Source organism: Phaseolus vulgaris, chromosome 4, assembly GCF_000499845.2.
Source record: "Phaseolus vulgaris cultivar G19833 chromosome 4, P. vulgaris v2.0, whole genome shotgun sequence".
Classification (NCBI taxonomy): Eukaryota; Viridiplantae; Streptophyta; class Magnoliopsida; order Fabales; family Fabaceae; genus Phaseolus; species Phaseolus vulgaris.
Window position 1 is genome coordinate 8,248,847 of NC_023756.2, and position 19,693 is coordinate 8,268,539.

General features: G+C 28.3%; 1 long non-coding RNA gene and 1 other non-coding gene across 2 annotated transcripts; one reads left to right on the forward strand and one right to left on the reverse strand.

Annotated features, from left to right (window-relative positions):
• The first annotated feature begins 941 nt into the window (after positions 1 to 941).
• On the forward strand, positions 942 to 7,758 carry LOC137837162 (uncharacterized). The gene is made up of 2 exons (XR_011085375.1): positions 942 to 1,196; positions 1,356 to 7,758. It is a non-coding gene; the product is annotated as an uncharacterized lncRNA (long non-coding RNA).
• A 6,387-nt stretch (positions 7,759 to 14,145) lies between these two features.
• TRNAP-AGG (transfer RNA proline (anticodon AGG)) lies at positions 14,146 to 14,217 on the reverse strand. The gene has a single exon. It is a non-coding gene; the product is annotated as a tRNA-Pro (tRNA).
• Between the last annotated feature and the right edge of the window lie 5,476 nt (positions 14,218 to 19,693).

A 19,693-nucleotide genomic window follows, 5' to 3' on the forward strand; every position in this document is an offset into this window, starting at 1 on the left:
ACATTATCAATAGTAGAAATTCAATATTAAAATTAATTACGATGAAAATAGATCTAACTTATTAAAAAGTTACAACTAACTAAAGTTTATATTTATTTTAAATACTTTTTATTTTTATTTGAAGTAATATTTCCATTTATAAATGTCTGTAAACATTTAATTTATAAAAATGTAACATATAGATATATGAGGAAAATATACTTAGAAGCTGAAAGCTCTTATGTATTTGTTTCCTTTATGCACATACGTATAAAATTATGTTTATTTTTGTTTACTGCAAAGTTCACCAAAACAAATGGATTTTTCTAAGAAAATCAGAAAGGTCTTAACTAAGGGTTTTTTTCAATTTTTTATTGTAGCAATTTTATTCATTTTGGTCACATGAAAAATCTTTTATTGGTCATTTTTATATCTACAGTCAAATTTGATCATAATGAGACCCATTTAGAGTTTAAGAGACACATTTAATTTGTTAATTATTTTAATAATTATTTAATTTTTACCTATTTTTTATTTAGTATTGAGATTTATTAAATTATATTTTTTTTTTATATTTCCTATTGAAAAAATAAAATATATACCATTTGACATGAAATTCGTGATAATATTATATTTTCTTTAATATTTGTTTTATTTTTTTTAAATATTATTTAATTAATATTTAAAATAGTACCTACTACAATATAAAGATGAGGTTGAAGGTGGGTATCCCTATATCCAAATCAATATGTTTAGTAGGTTGGTTTGGTTCCAAATTTCTAAAAGAATTAAAAGATCAACCAATTTAAATAAATGAAAATTCAATGTTAAAGTTTTATTTTTCTCATAATTAATCCAATCTAAACCTAAATGTAAAGATTTGTAAGAAATAATAGTATAATAATTGATTTTGTTTTTCCATAGTTATTATATATGGTAGCCATTGTCCAAATTAAAGACTAACCACTTGATTGAAAACCTATCTTCTTCAATGGTCTCTTTCCTATCTCACTGTGGAATTGTCATTATCTATTGTTCATCTACTTTTTCAACACCTAAACTGTGTCTCCTACCATAGCCAAAATCTCTCTTTCTGGTTTCTTCCATCTTCTATTCCGATAAAAAACACTTTTTAATATTCAGTTACTGTTCTCTTCAACTCCTCACTCCTCTTTCGAGACCAAAAAACTTGAAGAGCATCAACAACTTGTGTGAAGGTATATATTCTATTCCCTTACTTTTTTTTCCCTGCCATACGGGGTTGTTCATCATCTTCTATAATCCAAATGAATATACCTTAATTAGTGTGTTGCTTTTCTATATATCTTAATTTCTTGCTCTTATATATATACATGTGTGTGTATATATATGTGCAGAGATTGTGAATGAAGTGGTGAACATCTGAAGGGTTTGTTGACAGAAGATAGAGAGCACAGTTGAACATACCCAAAAGGCTTTGTGTGTGCGCAGTTTTGTGCTCTCTGATCTTCTGTCAATGTACTCATTTTCTCACCCACTAGCTTGTTAGTTCCTTGATTCGACATGAGAACTGAATACCCTTTGATTTGATTTTCTTGAACATGCAAATTTCTCAGTGAGAAAACTCTGGTAAGTACTTCCTTCTACTTTAGCCTCTATATGTGTTTGTGTTGAAACTGTGACACTGCATTCCAAAGCACACATTAAAAGCTATCAGAAAGCACAGAAAATTGTCTTCTCTTTCAACAGTTTCTTCCTTGAGTCGGTGGCTGCATGATTTCTTGTTCAGTTAACTATATTCATGTATAAAATATGTTGTTTTCACTGAATACAGCACTGGGAAAGGCACAGCACATTTTCATCTTCTGCAGTTGACTTGACTGAGTCAGTTGTGCTTTGTGTGTGGTTGCAGTGACTTGTAGTTTATCTAAGACAGTATTAATTGTATAGTTAATACATAACTACATAGATAAAACTTTAAATTGGTATGATAGAAAAGAAAAGATCAATCTCTTAAGTTGATCTTAATTAATGTCTCAAAAGGTTAATCTTTTGGTTTTGACAGGTAGATTACCAAGTAAAGCAATAAGAGAAAAAGGTGAATTACATACAGTAGAAATAAATAGGATTGTTCTCAGTACCATAGCTGGAATCTATATATATATATTTTATTCAAGTGTTGATATGATAGATCATATATGACAAATGCTAAAATATTTTTTATTGCCTTCATTTCAGTACATTTTTTATTATCAAAAGAAATATTGATAAATCTTTCTTGGATCTCATTTTTGTATTTGTTGATTATGAAAATATATTAGTTTTTTTCAGTACTAAAGAAAAGCTAAAATAAAAAAATGCAGTAGATCATACTAAATGGGGTGGATCTGAGTTAATATTCATTGGTCTTTCTTTGTTTTTAATGTAACCCACTTGCCCTTTGCTTAAAACAATGAGTATGCTAAAAATATTATTATAGGAGAGTGACATTCTAGCTTACAAATCAACCTGACTTATCAACAAAGGTTGGTTTTAATGGAAACCTAGTATCTCTTCTTTGGATTCTCCGTTGAAAGAAATCTTCATAACTAGTTGTAATTTATTAAAAAAAAAAACCACTTTTTTCCTAAGAACTTTTTTTCAAAAAAATTAATAATAAAAATCATGAACAAACTGTATTTTTTTATCAACAATAAAAAATAAATAAATATGAGTCACTTTAAGGGTGATTCAATCCTTATACATAATGACGACCTTAATCACACCCAGTAAACATACTCCCATGTATGGCTATACAAGAAACTCCTAACTTAACTCAGAGAAAATCGCCTGACATACTAAGTAAATATCTCATAAGATCATCATAATACAAATCATCGGGTCTATGCACTAATCAGAAAAGGAAAAAAACGCAGACTGTGTGACTTGGATGAAACCTAAGACCAAGTCTTTAATTGGACCAACGCGAAAGTTTCCAGTACATCTACTACTCTTCCTTTAAAAATAACCCTATTTTTGTGCCTCCAAACCTCATTAACTAGTGCGATCCAAATCTCTCCCCAAACATCGTCCACCGAAGCTGGCGCATTACTCATTGGGAAAAATCTAACAATGGAACATTATGAACAAACTGCATAAAAGATCATGACACTATTATCATTAAAAAGTAGTTCAAAATTATTTTTTTACTTTTACTTACAGTTACATTTTCAATTGATGAGTTATGTGAAAGTAGGGTAGGTTGGGTTTTAGGGGTTTTTGTATAGTTATAGATAGAGAATCTTGGGAATGCATTGGAGATTGAGGGGGAAACAAACTTTAGCTGTCACAGCAGATAAGTAAGGATACGCTCTCCCTGTTCACATCTATTTGGGACATTTTGTTAAAGCCTTGTCTTCTGTCCTTTCTCACTCTAAATCCCAAACTTGAAGGTATGCTTGTACTCTTCTTTTGGACTTTTCCTCCATTTTTCATTCAAGTCTTTGCTGTAGGGTTCCCTATGAGATAGAAAAATATAACAGAATCTTTATCATTTAGAAATGCATAAACAATCATGTCAATAGGCCAAACTCATGCACACATACAAATTAAATAAGCATTTGGTTTCCTCTATCTTTCTGCCCACTAAAATCAACACTGATGTCATTTGTTTTTCATTTACCGATGGAATTTTAATATAATTAATGGATGTTCACTAGTAAAATCAATTTTTTTTTATATTACAAGAAAATCATCACTACAAGAAAATCATCAAATAAAAATCAATTTTTAGAGACCAAAATAATTAGTTGCAATAGTAACTAAATTAGAGATATTTTAGGAATTAAAAAAAAATTAGTTTCTAAATTACTTTCTATTATTGTTAAATAGTTTCTAAATTGGCAATTATTTAGATTCTAAATTTGGTAGCAAAAACCTTGGTTGTTAATTAGATATCAATATAGAAATCATTTAACAATAATAGAAACTAATTAAGAAACCAAAAATTTATTTAGTCACTATAGCAACTGATTATTTTTTGTTTCTAATATTGGTTTCTATTTCATGATTTTCTTATAGTGCATTAAATAGAAACTAGTTTCAAAAACAAAATTTGATTAGTTACTATGTTAAATAAATTAGATACTATTTTAGAGAATAACAAAATTGCTAATAATGAGATATAAAATAATTTATATTATTAATAAATAGTTTATAAATTGATATTTAATTACTTGTCAAAGTTTTAATTACCAACTAATTAGATTCTAAAGTTGGTAATTAAAATTTTGATAGCTAATTAGATACCAATTTAAAAATTGGTTGTTAATAATAAAAACTATCTTAGATATTAATATTTTTTTAACATGATTATTAAGAAAATTTAACCCAAAGATAAAGAATTAAGTTGTATTGGATGTAATAGTAACTGAATTATTTTTAAAGAAATTAAACTGAACTTCTTTTTAGCTTAGTGTTTAGTAATTGAATTGTTCCAAAATTACTTATCTAAACTATAGTTTATATATTTAGAAATGTGTTTTTAAATCAGATTTATATTATAATAACTAAATCAATTCAGCTATAGTTCCAACAAAGTAGTTTAGTTTGATTTAATTCAATTAAATTATAATTCAGTTAAATAAATTTGAATAATTATACAATTTAGTTTAATACTCTATTTTTTTTTTATATTTTAGTTTGATTTTGCATTATATTTTATCCCCTGACTATAATTATATTAATTGGAAGAATAATTTAAAATCATTAAGTTAACCTACCATATTAATTAAATAATTAACCAAAAACATCCATAATGTTTAAATTTTTTTCAATTGTTTTTTTAGACCATACCTTGTTCTACAAATTTAAATATCTCACGAAAAATCATTCTGATTCCAAGGTTATATGTTATAACATTGCTATGTGAGTTCTTAATTAATTTTATGAATCTTAAGTCAACTTATTCTTTAAATAGTTTAAATATTTTTTCATTAATGTGTCCCTTTTAAAACATAACAAAAATCTTAAGCAACACTTGTTTATATATATCACGTGTGTTTACTTAAGAAATCATGTGTTTTATTAAATAACATTGCTTAAATAAAATAACATTGAAAAGCAATCAGGAGATAAACTAATATCTCTTGAGACATTTCGTGAGAAAATGTTACTTTAATTAACCAGCCACTTTCATTCTAGAATATATCCATAGAATCGATTCTTTTAAATAAGAACATGGACACTTAATTTAAATTGTGAAGTTTTGACATGGGCAGGGTTGAGATCTTGTTGTCAATATTTTTACAAAACACTTCTATAATAAAATAAAATGAATAAAATGTTTTATAAACTAAAATTAATTTATATATGAAACAAAATCATCTCTTTAAAAGGTAAGATGTAGAAGTTTTGAAATAAGTAGAGGCAAAAAATTATTTTATTGATAATGGTAATACCAAAATGTATAGTCTTTCAATATTTATAATTTGCTATTTAAGGTACTTATTGTTTGGGAGTAAGCCATATATTGTAAATTCTTCACTATGTGAAGATAAATCCGTGAGATTTTACTATTTGCTCTATGTGAGAGTGTTTCTCACTTGTGAGAAATCTTAATCTTAAGGGAGATTAAGACTATTTGTCTGGAGAGATGTTCAATGCTTGTTATCTAGAGAGGTGAATAATACTTGTTATATGGAGAGGTGGAGAATAGTTGAGTTGTTAAAGAATCTTAAGCGGGTTGCTTAAGGGGACTGAACATAACCCAAGTTGTGGGGGAACCAATACATCCTTTCTTGAATACAATGTTGATCTTTTGATTTTTGTAAAAAAAGGTATCTCCTATCTACTACTCAATTCCATTAGAAACTTCACTAATAAATAATCCCTTATATCCCTTATATTTTAGATATTGCTTTGCCTTGTTAATTTTGTAGACATCTAAATTTGAGTTCAGGCTCTATTCAACCCCCCTTTTAGAGCCAATTGTACCTTTAGTTGGTATTAGAGCTAACCTCAAAGGTGATCTTAACAGAATGTGAGAAAACCATCATACAACGAACTCAATAAAATTTGAAGGTCAAGCCATCAACAGGGCACCCTTGTTCAAGGGAGAGAAGTATGATCTATGGATGCTGAAAATGACATCCTTTCTTGAATACAATGTTGATCTTTTGATTTTTGTAAAGAAATGTATCTCATATCTACTCAATTCCATTAGAAACTTCACTAATAAATAATCATGGAAAGAGGAAGAGAAATATATCAACAAAAAGCAAAACCTAGGCATATTCTATTATGCTCTCTATCTAAAGAGGAAACATCTAAAGTCCATGCCATGGCCAACACAAAGGACATTTGGGAAACAATCACACTATCTTATGAAGGATCTAAAGAGGTCAAACAAAACATGCTTACCCTTCTAAAAACTCAACATGAGATGTTTAGGATTGAAGAAAATGAATCCATCCAGTTAATGGTAATCAGGTTGCAAACCATCATAAACAACTTTAGATCCTCGGGAACAGTCATAAGTCAGTATGACATAAATGACAAAGTTATGAGGACTCTCCCAACAAAATGGAGAATACAAGAAACTCTCTTAAAGATTCAAAAGATCTTGAAGCCATGTTCTTGGAAGAACTGGTAGACATTCTAATAATTCATGATAAGGTTCTCCAAGGAGATGATAAAACTACCAAAGGCAAAAGCCTCACCCTAAAAGCATTCAATAAAGCCAAGAAGACAAAATCTCTTAAAGTCTTTGAAGAAAATGAGGATACATCAGACGATTCAGAATCAAATTATGAGGATTCTGCGTTCATCACTCAAAAATTTAAAAAGATGTGTAAAAGGAAAAGGAACTCTACAAAGGACAAAAAGTATACCAGAGAAACCAAAGGAAAGCACACCTGTTTTGGCTGAAACAAACCTAGACACATAAAGTCTGAGTGTCTAGAACAAATAGAAGAAAAGGACAAGAGAAATTTTACCAAAAAGAAAGGTCTAATGTAAACATAGGAAGACCTAGACCTTTCTAAAGGTACAATTGGCTCTAGAAGAGGGGTTTGAATAGAGCACAAACTCTAATTTCGTACCTACGAAAATATAAAGGGGAAGCAATATCTAAAAGATAAAGGACAAAGAGAAAAGTACGCACAAAATTTATACTGGTTCACCCACAACTTCGGCTATGTCCAGTCCCCTTAAGCAACCTACTTAAGAGCATTTATCAACTCAAGTATTCTCCACCTTTCTCGGTACTCAAGTATACTCCACATCTCCAGGTAACAAGTATTGAACACCTCTCCAGAAAACAAGTATTGAACACCTCTTTAGGAAGCAAGTTTTAATCTCTCCCTGAGACTAAGACCTCTCAACAAGTGAGAAAAACACTCTCAAACAGAGAGCAAACAATGAAAGCTCACAGGGTAATCCTTACACAGTGAAGGATTTACAATAAGGTTCACTCCACAAACTGAGGGCTCTAAGCAACAAATATGAAGTACTCTCTCAGAAAGACTATACACACTAAAACAATGAACGCTTAATCGTCTATGATGATCTTGTATGCTTGTATATTCTTGTGTGTATGTTCATCATCTTCAAGGTCATTATATAATGTTTTAGATTGTGACAGTTGAAACTTTGATTCTTCTCTTTATTCTCATAGTCGTTGGATGTTGGATAAGGAAATCTTTGCTCTTAATTGATTATTCTCTTCTTGGACTTCAATTGTATTTGATTTTTTTCTTTTTCCAGTCCCAATGTAAACATTGATTCATTAATATTGTAATCTCCAGGTATCCTTCATTTCTATGCATTGTTCATCATCTTCATTACGTTAGACGCTGAATATGTTAACTCTTGCTTTGATTATATTCTCTGCGTCTTTGAGCATATGTAACAATTTGAATTATTTCTTTTGTGATCTTTGATATGAATGTTAACCCTTTAATGCATGGGACTGATTCTTCAATCATATATTTTTCACTTGCTTTATTGCAATTACCTTGGATGTTGAATATGGAAATAATTGCTTTGTCATTTACTATGCTTTAACAATTTTTGAATATCTTTTTTCACTTGTGATTCTTGGGAATATTGATCTAATTTATCTTATTGTACTTGAATCACATTATCCTCTTTGTGAATTTCGTTCTTCACTTTGTGATGTACTCATTTTTTTGAACAACTTCTTTAATAAACTCATCAAGAATATTGTATTGATTCCTCATTATATCAAACATTGAATTAGGAAAGTTTTTGCTTACGTCTTTAATGCTCTTTGCAAAAAAAGTATAAGACTCCTTTCAACTCCCCCCCTACATTTACTTTCTAGAAGAATGTTTTTGCTACTTCTATACAGAGAAATTAATAAGAAATGTTTGTGATTTCTTACTATTGGTGTGTTCTAGTTGGTATGTTTTGATGTTGCTTTGATGGTTAAATATGTTCTAAGACACAAGCTGAAAGTTGTTTTTGTCATCATAAAAAAAAGTATATTATGGAAGATCTATACTACATTAGAGGGTCTGGTGACCAAAAGATGATATATGGAGTTTATGTTTTTTATGATAACAAAAAAAACTAAATGATTTATTTGTGATTTGAATGATTTATCTGAGCTACTACTGGTTATTGAAAGCTATAGTACACAGTAGACCCTCTGAGTGTCTATAGTTTTGTCCATGATAAAAGATTTGATGAACGTGTAACAAGTTTTAGTTTATAGTTAAACAAAATCTTGTAAATATATATTTACTAAAAATGCATTCAATCAAAGAGATATTATATAAAAAAAATAGAAATATTTCAAATTGAATATTTTGTGAAAAGTTTAGGTTTTTAAACTGACTTTCTTTGACCTTATTTTCGTATATCTTTAAATCTATCTTTTCCTAAACAAATTTGTTCAAATTATATCTTGAAAATATCTTTTTGATATGTTGTGAATATCTCTAAAAAATTTTAAAAACAAAAATGCATTAAATAATTGAAAATCCCAAATATTCTATTTTTAGCATCACACATTATTTAGAAAAAACAAATCTGATTTTATTTTAATTTGTTTTACTAACCCATATTTCAAATACTTTCGAATTAGTTTTAAATAGATTCCAAGAAAAAAAAAAGTTGAAAGTTTAAAATTCCAAGTTTGAAAGCAAAATACTAGAATATGGGTTAGTAGAAAATTTCTTAATCACTATCCTAAGTGTTTCCACTCATAAAATGGTTAGGCTTTGATACACAAAACAATTTCAAAAAGTTAATGGTCACTAAAATCACTCAAAAACAATACTTAAAAGGGCACTAAAATTGCCTTAAATTTCAAACCAAGAATACTTACTTTCAAGAGAAAGAGACACCAATTTAAGAAGTATTTATAGAAATTTTTAGTAAAGAAAACTATAACAAAAAACTTATAGAAATTTGGAAATACAGTCTAGAATTGATAAAAAAAGAAAAGAAATCTGTACCAAAATATTACTAAAGGATATAACAAAAGACAAAAAAAAAAAATCTAGAAAAGGATACTTGAAAGATGCAAAATTAAGCAATCAATTTAACTTATAAGATTCATGTTATAATTTCTAATGAAAGTTACCTAAAACAAACATATTAATGGGACAAAACCCACACACACAAAAAGGATACAATTTAGAAATTCCAATATTAATTCAATAGCTAAAAGATTTCAAGAAATTAGGACAAACTATCCGTGAGACATGTGAAATTTTTAACTAGTTTTCCAACTAATCTTTAAACGTTCTTTCTTTTCTTTTCTTTTTTTCTGAATTTTTCTTTGGCATTTTAGGCACTTAGATTTCTCGGTATTTTCAGAAAATAATATACTAAAATTATTGGTTTTTTCTTTTGATTATTGAATTCAACTATAAAAAAAACAACCACAAAAAAGTGAAATTACAACACTACTTGTATATAATGTTTATGAGTCTCACATCCACCAAAACATGGTCATTTTCATAAAACGTTTAAAAGGACTTCTAACAATTTTAAATTATAGAAAATTTGAAGATGAAACAAATTATACAAGTTCTAAACAATATGTCTCGACCACATAAAGAATACACACACCAAAAAATAAACTAAAATTTAATAATTTGTAAACTCGACTAAATCAAGAACATTTTAAATAATTCAAATTCATTTCAACTAACTAAAATTAATTTTAACTTTTATTAAAAAAAGTGTTACACACTTCAAAAATATATTTAAATAAAAAAAAACAATTAAGATAAAATCTTATGAGCTTCCTTACAACCAAATTGAACATAATCAAAAACTACTTTTAAAAAAACAATATCAACCTATTAATATATTTTTCACCAAAATCCATGAGGTATGCTTTATTTAACTCTTTAATTATACTACTTTTTTCCAATCACATCTTCCACCACCACTCATATTTAAAGATGATCTTATCATAACCAATAAAAATAAAAATACACAATCTTAAGTTTGAATTATCTAGGATGTATAATCTCTAACAACTAGGAGTGACAAAGTGAGGCGGGTCGTGCAGGTCGACTCACGATCTGCTAAAAAAAACGCGGGGCGGGTTGCTTATTTGAACCCATTAGCCCACGTGGGCCAAGTGCGAGGCAGGGCGGGTTGGCTTGCATAACCCGCATAACTTTAAAATGTAGAAATTTTTTTCTGCATCCCCATATTTTCTTCATGTAGCCTCATATATTTCACATTCTGAAATTTTTAATAACATCTTACTACGCATGTCTCGTGAAAATAATATTATGAGACCATTTACCTAATTCATCTAAATAAAAAATTCAAAATTTTTATTTTTATTTTATTTTTTTAAAATATTTCTTATGCGGGTTGGCCTGGGTTGGCCTGTAGGCCCGCAGGCCAACCCTTATGCAGGGCAGGCTAGAAAAATCAATCCGCAAATTCTATGCGGGGAGGGCCAACCTCTACCCACGTTTTGCAAGCCAAGTGCGGGGCAAGTCTATGTGGGGCGGGCCAACCCGCATTGTCACCCTTACTAACAACTCTACAAAATCTTTACGACCAAAGACATACAAGTGGTAATGAAAAGACCCTTGTCTTACCACACAAATCCTATCATTCAACCTCACAACATCATCAAATCCTATACCAAAATTACTCTTCTAACCTTGGACTATAATATCCAATTGGACAATAAATAATTGAAGGGATAGAATAACTAGACAATGCGATACATAACTTTGGAACATTGTATGTTTTCTTGTTCATATCCCTTAGGTGTCAATCTTTTTACGTATTAAAGTGTCTTTTGTACTACTAAGATCAACTTGCACTTTGTATCTCTTAAGTGATAATTTTTTTTATTCCTATGATTATTTATTTAATTTTTAAAAATTTATTTTTTTCCAATTTATAATTGTTGTCTAAATTATATATATATATATATAATTTTTATAATATATAGTCAAATTATTATGATTGTTTATTCATTTGTTAGATTCTCATCAATAACGAAGCAAGAAAACAAGAATAAAATTGAAGAAAACACTTTATTGATAACAAAAGGTCTATACGCAAAGAACTTTCAGACAACAGTGTCTTTACAAAGATTACGAGAACTTTTATAAACTCTCTATATATAGACTCAAAACAGAAGGAGTAACAAAAGACCATTCAAAAGAAAAAAAAAATCTTAAGACAATTATAACAAACACATACTAAACTTTCTAGCTTGTATAATTCTCTATCATATCAAATGGTCTAGCTATCTAACTAAGCTCTTGTACATTATTTAGAGTCAATCACACCTTGAATCCAAATCATGGAAGAGCTTCCAACTTCAACTTCCTTTTTTCTCAAACGAAAAATTAACCAGCTCCAGACATTGTCTGAACTAAGATCTTGGCAGGGACTTTGTATACACATATACTGGATTTTGTTCTGAGGTTATCTACTTGATCCTAACCTCTCCAGACTCAATAATGTCTCTAGCAAAATGTAGTATAATGTTTATGTGTTTCGTCCTCTCGTGGTAAATATGATAATTAACTAGATGTATGACGTTTTAACTATCACAATGAATAGTCGCATAGTATTTCACAATACATAGCTCTCCAATCATCTCCTTCAACCACAATGCCTCATTTACCCCTTATGTGAGTGTGATATACTCTTCCTAGGTAATAGATAAAGCTACGAATAATTACAAACTAGATTTCCAGCAAACTGCAATACAAAACAAGGTAAAGACACACCCAAAAAGTGACTTTCTAGTATCAGCACTCCTTGGATAATCAAAGTCCACATACCCTTTTATAGAAGCTCTATTAAGGGTAGACCATCTATCCACGAGACTAAACAATATTGCTCCTAATGAGTTTGTCCAGGATCTACCATGTGCGTACTAACAACATTAACTGCGTGAGCCATATCTGGTCTACTACAGATCATCCCATACATGATGCTACCATCTCCATTAGCATACAGGATAGTCTTTATCTTCTTTCTTTCCTCCTCAGTAATTGGAGCTTGAGCAACTCAGAATTTTGTGTGGTGTCTCAACGGTTTCCCCACAAGTTTAGATTTGTGCATAATAAACCTCTCAACCACCTTCTACAAGACCCTTGCTGAGATAAATGTAGTATCTCAATCGTCTAATCCCTTTGTACGCCATCCCAATATAGCTTCGCAAGACCAAGTTCCTTCATTTTAAACTATAAACTTAATCTTCATTTGAGCTCTTTTAATGGTTGGCTATAAGGATATCATCCACATATAAAAAAGTAAGAACACCACAAATTCTTCTTTTCTTTTAAGGATTTAGACATGGTTATCATAACTACACCTTTAGAACCTTGACTGCCTTAAAAAGTCATCAAATATCTTGTACCACTTCCTTGTACTCTGTTTTAAGCCATACAAAGATTTTCCCAAGAGACAGACCTTCCCTTATGCTTCAACAAACCTCTCGGGCTACTGCATATAGATGGTCTCCTCTAGAATACCATACAGAAATGTTGTCTTCACGTCAAATGTTATAACACCAGATTGTGTTGGTTAACAATAGACATTAAAATCCTTATGGAACATTTTTTTTACCACAACTAAGAGTATCTCATTATAGTTAACTCTCTCCACCTGTGTAAAACCTTCCACCACCATTCTAGCCTTGAATCTTTGACCCTCCACACCCGATATTCCCTCCTTCTTCATGAACACCGACTTGCATCCTACCACCTTTTGATTTCTTGGTAGATCAACAAGTGTCCATGTGTAGTTCTTCTTTAGAGGCTCAATTTCTTCATCCATGACAACTTACCATTGTCAACCTTCTAAACCTTCTATAGCCTTCTAGAAACTTCTAGGTTTTTAATTGTCTATCTCATCAGTTGAGATCAACATATATAAACCTTTGTGTATGTTTATCATTCTCCTCTCTTATCATGATTAAGCTAATAATTGGAGTCAAAATCTGCACATTTTGACCTTCTCTTATAATGACCTTCTCTTATAAGTGGTAGACAGTTGATTAACAGAGTCTAATGCCTCATCCTCTAGAGACATCACATAATTAATTAAATTTAATATACCATTTTAAAATTATAATAATTAATTTTATATTTGACTGGAATAAAATATTTTTCTTCCCTCGAACAATGAAACATTTCAACTTCAATATAATTGTGTTCTACGGCATATCATACTTCTCTTTTCAAATTGCGTATCCTTTGACAGGAATCAAAACGTTTACCTTATCAGAAGCTTTTAAAAGAATTATATTTTGTGCGGGTATATTTTATTCTTATTATATTCAAATTTATTTTTAAAACATTATTATTCTTAATATATATTATAAAATACTTAACGTAGTTTAATTATAAAAAGTGTTTATTTATTATGAGAATTTAGTCAAAGATAATTTAGTTTTAAAATTTATAAATTAAATTCAGCATATTATATTTAAAACAAAGTATTTTCATACATAATAGTTACAACCTATAACTTGTTAAAAAAATTGTTTTTTTTTTCTTAATGTTCCCAAAATAACTAAGTCAATTATTGGATACCACTTGTTTATTATCCTCTCTCTTGCATCATGTTAAGCAGGTATATTGGTAAGGTAACTCATAAATAAAGAACAAAAAAACATAAAAATGATTTTCATTTTAAAGTTTTATAGCTTAACCCTTTGCTAATTTAAAATAAAAATTAATTGGGGCATTCCGAGAATTGAACTCGGGACCTCTCGCACCCTAAGCGAGAATCATACCACTAGACCAAATGCCCTTTTTATGGCTAAAAAGTTGTTACTTTAGATAACATAATTGAGACATTTTATCTGTCTATGATTAAATTTGTTTTAATTGTATAGTTTGATAAATATATAATTTTGGATCTTATGAGTGAGCAATTGAATTTTTAATTTATATGTTTAAATTAAAATAATTGATTTTAAAAAATTAAATGTTTTTATTTTAAATTATAAAAGCAAAGTTAGAGTATCTTATATTTTTAGAGAGCATAACAAATTTTACAATATTATTTAACTTACTGTGTTTTAAAATATGTGTTAAACAATGATTTGTTTGATTAGACAAAATTTAAATCTAAAAAAGTTTTTTTTAAAATAAATTTGTAATTTTGATAATAACAAATAATATTATAGGTTGATGTGTTTAAAAATGTGACTTAATATGTAACATGTCCTATAAATGTATAAGACTGGAGAATCATGTAATTCAAAATAACATTAAACACAAGTCTATTCAAGCGTTAAACCTATATAAATACTAGATGAAGACTATAAAAAGCATCATACATAAGTGAGTGAAGATCAGACACATTCAACAAACAAACATTAAGGAGAACATGCAGTACTTAAAGAGTAGGAAAAGCCTTGTATGAGAATACTAAACACTAGTACAAATAGGTATATGAAACAAATTGAAATTCTAAGATGAACGTTTATTAGTAGACAAACTAAGATGTAAAACTCACAAGACACATTTTGTCATTGCAAGGGTGTCTACTATAGAAGCAAGTTGACTCAGTTTCCAAAGATGGTTTCTATCACAACCGTTGAGTTAGGTAGCATTAATTGTCACGTGGTGAAGACCAGGTGACTCAAATCATTATCAAACATGACACTTAAGTTGTTATTTTTTTAAGTACAAATATTTACACTTTGACTATTAGTTATAACTTCTAGCCCGAATATAAGTGTTCAATCCAAAAAGTGGTATCATAGCCAAGGTCACAAGTTCATTTTTAATGGGACAATTTGTTGAACAAGACATTGATGTCTCCAAATCTCTATGGATCGCTTGAAGGTTGGATGTAGCTTGTGTGTGTGGTTCTGAGTAGTTTGAATAGTAAATCCACTCTTAGTTAGGATTCAAAGTTGGTTTAAATCAAATCCTTTTGAAAAAAAAAAGAGTATTTTACAAAGAAGTGATAAACAAACTAGTTGTTTTATCGTTTCAATCGGTTGTTTGTTACTTAGTGTTTTTGAAACATGTTTGACAAAGCTTAAATTGGTTGACTTTGTTATCAAGCCAATTCAATCGGTTGTTTCGAAAATTCAACTAATTGCTTTTTGAAAATCCTTAACAAAATTTGTTAAGTTTGGTAAATCTGTTTTAATTGTTTCAAAACTGATTTGGCTTCTTCGTTAAATGTTTTTAACTGCCTTTTGGAGTTTAAATAGTTTGTTTTACGTTCCTGGTAGTAATGATCTGAGATTAATCTTTTGAAATAAGTTTTTCTTCAAGATTTACATCAAGCTTTGATTGAACTTGCTAAGAGTGGAATAAGACTGTTGTGCAATCTTTTGTGATTCAATCTGTATTAGATGTGATCATTTCTTATTCTCTCTTGATATGCATTTTTGTAAAGAACTGTGATTCACAGAGTCATAGGTTGTTTTGATCTGTGGTGTGTTGTATTGCCAAAGGAAGTGTGTGTTCTTGAGGGGTTCAAAATCACTTATTTGGTGTCTATGTGGTTGTAATCTGTGGTTGATTATATAGTAGAATACCCAGTTATTTATGGGGACTGGGTGTAACTCTTGGGATAAGAGTATAAGAGTGAATCATTATAAATCTATTGTCTGATTCTCTCAATTACATATGTTTTAAGTTGTTTTTATAAACTTCTTATAAAAAAAACGGTTGAACTTATTCCAAATTAATTTTACTCTCAACTAAATATATTTTCAAATAAAACAATTATTCAGTAATAAATCTTCTTAAAATATCCAGAAAAATTAAATATCTTCATTCTAAGTTACTAAAAAATTTATCGCGCAACGAAAACTCCACAATGTCAAGATCCATAATTGATTAACTTACGAAAATTTTATCAAATTTCATAACTAATTTAAAACTTAAATAGATTTTATCAATAAATAAGATTTTAAATTTGAGCTCACATTAAGCTAAAATACTTTAAATATTTTTTTACTTAACTAGTAATAGATTATTTTTTTCAATAGGAAAAATGTATTTATAAAACTAAAATAATAGACAAATTATAACATTATGAAGGCACTTAATTCAATTCAAATTATAAGATGTATTAATTTAAACCATCTACTTGTATCTATTTGTATATATAGATTTAGACGGTCGACAAATTATAATAAATGCATAAACTGAATTTAAACTGTAACATGTATTAGAACAAACAATTTTTACATATGATCTAATATCATTATGAGAATCTAGAAAGAAGAAATAGCAAGAATGAAACAACATTCTCTTATTTCAAAAGTAAATAGAGGAATCATATAAAGAAGAAATTTATAAATTTAATATCCAACCCAAAAATTTGGAGCAATTAATATCCATTAATAAGATGAATATTAATCACATAGTTCACCATGAACGATGCTGATATCTGTTTTTAGTAATTATAATCACTTCAACATGAAACTCGACACCATATTGAAAAGGTCATTATTACACACACTATTAGAAAATTATTATGTAAAATCTAATTTTAATTAACTGTTATATGGATTAAAATATATATATTATTTTAGAGATTACAAAATTATTGATATTTAAGTTAGTTTAGATTGATAACTAATTTTTAAAATGGTATCTAATTAGTTATGTAGGTGTTTTAGTTACCAATTATTTAGAATTAGTAGCTAATTAGATATCAATTTAGAAACTAGTTATTAATAATAAAAAATAATTTAGATATTAATACTTTTTTTAGTCTTTAAAATAATATTTAATTTATTCAATATAACAACTAATTAATCTTTATCTCTAAATTAGTTTTTATTTGTTGATTTTCTTGTAGTGACATCACAACTCTTTGAATCAATAAATACAATCACAAGGAGTATTTTTCACTCACTTATACTTTGACACTTACTTATTATTTGGATATTTATACTCTTAATAACTTGCGTCAGAGAGTTTTTTTCCAGATGAATCCTCACTCGACTTTATCAGTAAAGTTCGACAATCCTTCGAGACAAAAACTAGTCATTCTTGAATACTTGGGTTCACCATCTCAAATGACTCAAATGCCAAATCCAGTAAAAACAGTAAATAAAAAAGCAAAAATTTATAGAAAAAACAAGGCATAAAAAAAAAAGAACAAACTTATTGTTAATAGAGGAAAAAAATAATCTTTTGTATTATGAAGTCAAACCAATTTATTCTTGTACATTTCAAAAAGGTACTGCAAAATAGTCTACTGTCGATGTTGAACACTCATCTGAAATACCAAAAACTTTCGTTGTTATGTGGGAATCGATTTTCTTATTAAATTTTATAAAGCCTCTCATGTTACTATTTTTTCACAGAATAATTTAGATTTTAGATCATAGATAGGTTGATCATAAATATTAATATATTTTTATAAATTTCTCTCGCATTCTATGGTAGAAAAAATGCATTATTTATTTGGTTTCTGTTTATGTCTTGGAAGTTTCCACATAATGAATAGTGATTGCTGGAAAAGCTCATGTGATGGGCTTCACTTTTCCAATTTATTCTTCACCAACCCCTCCAACCTATTTCTGACCTGAAATATTCCTGATCAGTTGATATAGTTGTATGCAAATATGTTTTCTATCATTCAATTTTTTTTTTAAATGTTAATTTAGCCTTGTAAAAATTTATTTCAATTATTTTTTTATCTTGCTTATTTTGGAAAAAAAAATTCATCCTTAAAATTTAAAAGTAATCTTTTTAGTCACTATCATTTAAAAAAAAAGAAGGTATATTTAATTTAACTCTTTTGGTCGATTATCACTACTTAAACGTTATTCATAAGAACTTGTATGAAAGAAAATAAAAATATAAAATTCATTTTTCTATAAATTAACATTTTTTATAAAAACTCATATTAGATGAACTTGAATCTTAACTAGCTTGACATTTTAAAGTTCAACTATTATTTTTCATCACAAAAACAAATTTATTAAAAAGAAAAAACAAGAACATAAACACAAACACTGAAAATCAAGTCAAATTCATATTTAAAAGTATACAAAATAAACTTCTTCTAAGACACTGCATAATTTGAAACAAAGGACTTAAAACATATTATGAAAAAACTCTAGGCTAATAATTATAAAAGGTATGCAACTAAATGAATTGAATTGAAACTATTTTTATCCAAAATTAATTAGCTTTTTTTTATCATTTCAAAATTAGTTAGCTTATTAACACACGGTAAATGTAAGATATCTTAAATTCCATAACCTAACAAGTCTTCATGAATTTTCTTGTCTCTTTCTAAGATACCGGGGACAATTATAGAAGAAGAAAAAGTTTGGCACATAAAACAAGAATCACACTCAAGACACACACTATAGCCATAGTCCACGGAAGCTCAATAGTCGAACTGACTCCCATAATCTCAACATATAGTGTTTTGAATACCTAGAAAATAAGTGAAGTTGTTAATAACTCATCCCAACTTCCTCTAAAAATACCACCATAAGTAGCATAATTCGGACAACCTGTAGTAGCTCCATCTGTTATTCATCTTGTCTCACACTTTTTCCAAATCACTTGAATAGTAGAACTACCTTTCCTAGGCCCATTTTTCATGCGAAAGAACTTCAAAACAAAAAAAGTATAACCTTTGATATTGCGTATGACAAAGTCCAAATTTATGTTTTTTTAACCTAAGGTGGTTTCTCATTCTCCAAATCATCCATAAAGAATAAGTAACAACAACTATGAGGATTTGTTTGACCAAAGGGATATCTGCCACTTTAAAGAATTGAATAAAATCATTAAGAGATGAGAAATACATACATTACAATAAAATAATTAAATAGAAACTAATTTTAGAGACTAAATATAATTAGTTACTATATTGACTAAATTAGATACTATTTTAGATAATAGAAAAATTATTGGTATTTCAAGTAGTTTTTATTATTAATAAAATTTTTATTAATAATAGAAAGATAACAATGTTTAAACTACCAACTTTACCGTAGTTAAAACTTTAATAACTAATTAGATATCAATTTAGAAACTAATTTATAAATTTTATTAATAATAAAAATTACTACTTACAAAACTTAGGCAACCTGACTCATCCTACTTTATTGGAAAAAAAAATCTTATTTTAGTTTTAAAATAAAAGTAAAACTACATATATTTTCCACAAATATAGAGACCAAAATTGTACTAAATTTTTATATCAATTAAATCAACGATTTAAAATATATGGAAGGATTAAAAGACATATAGGACCAATAATAAAATTGGACGTTTTTTTAACT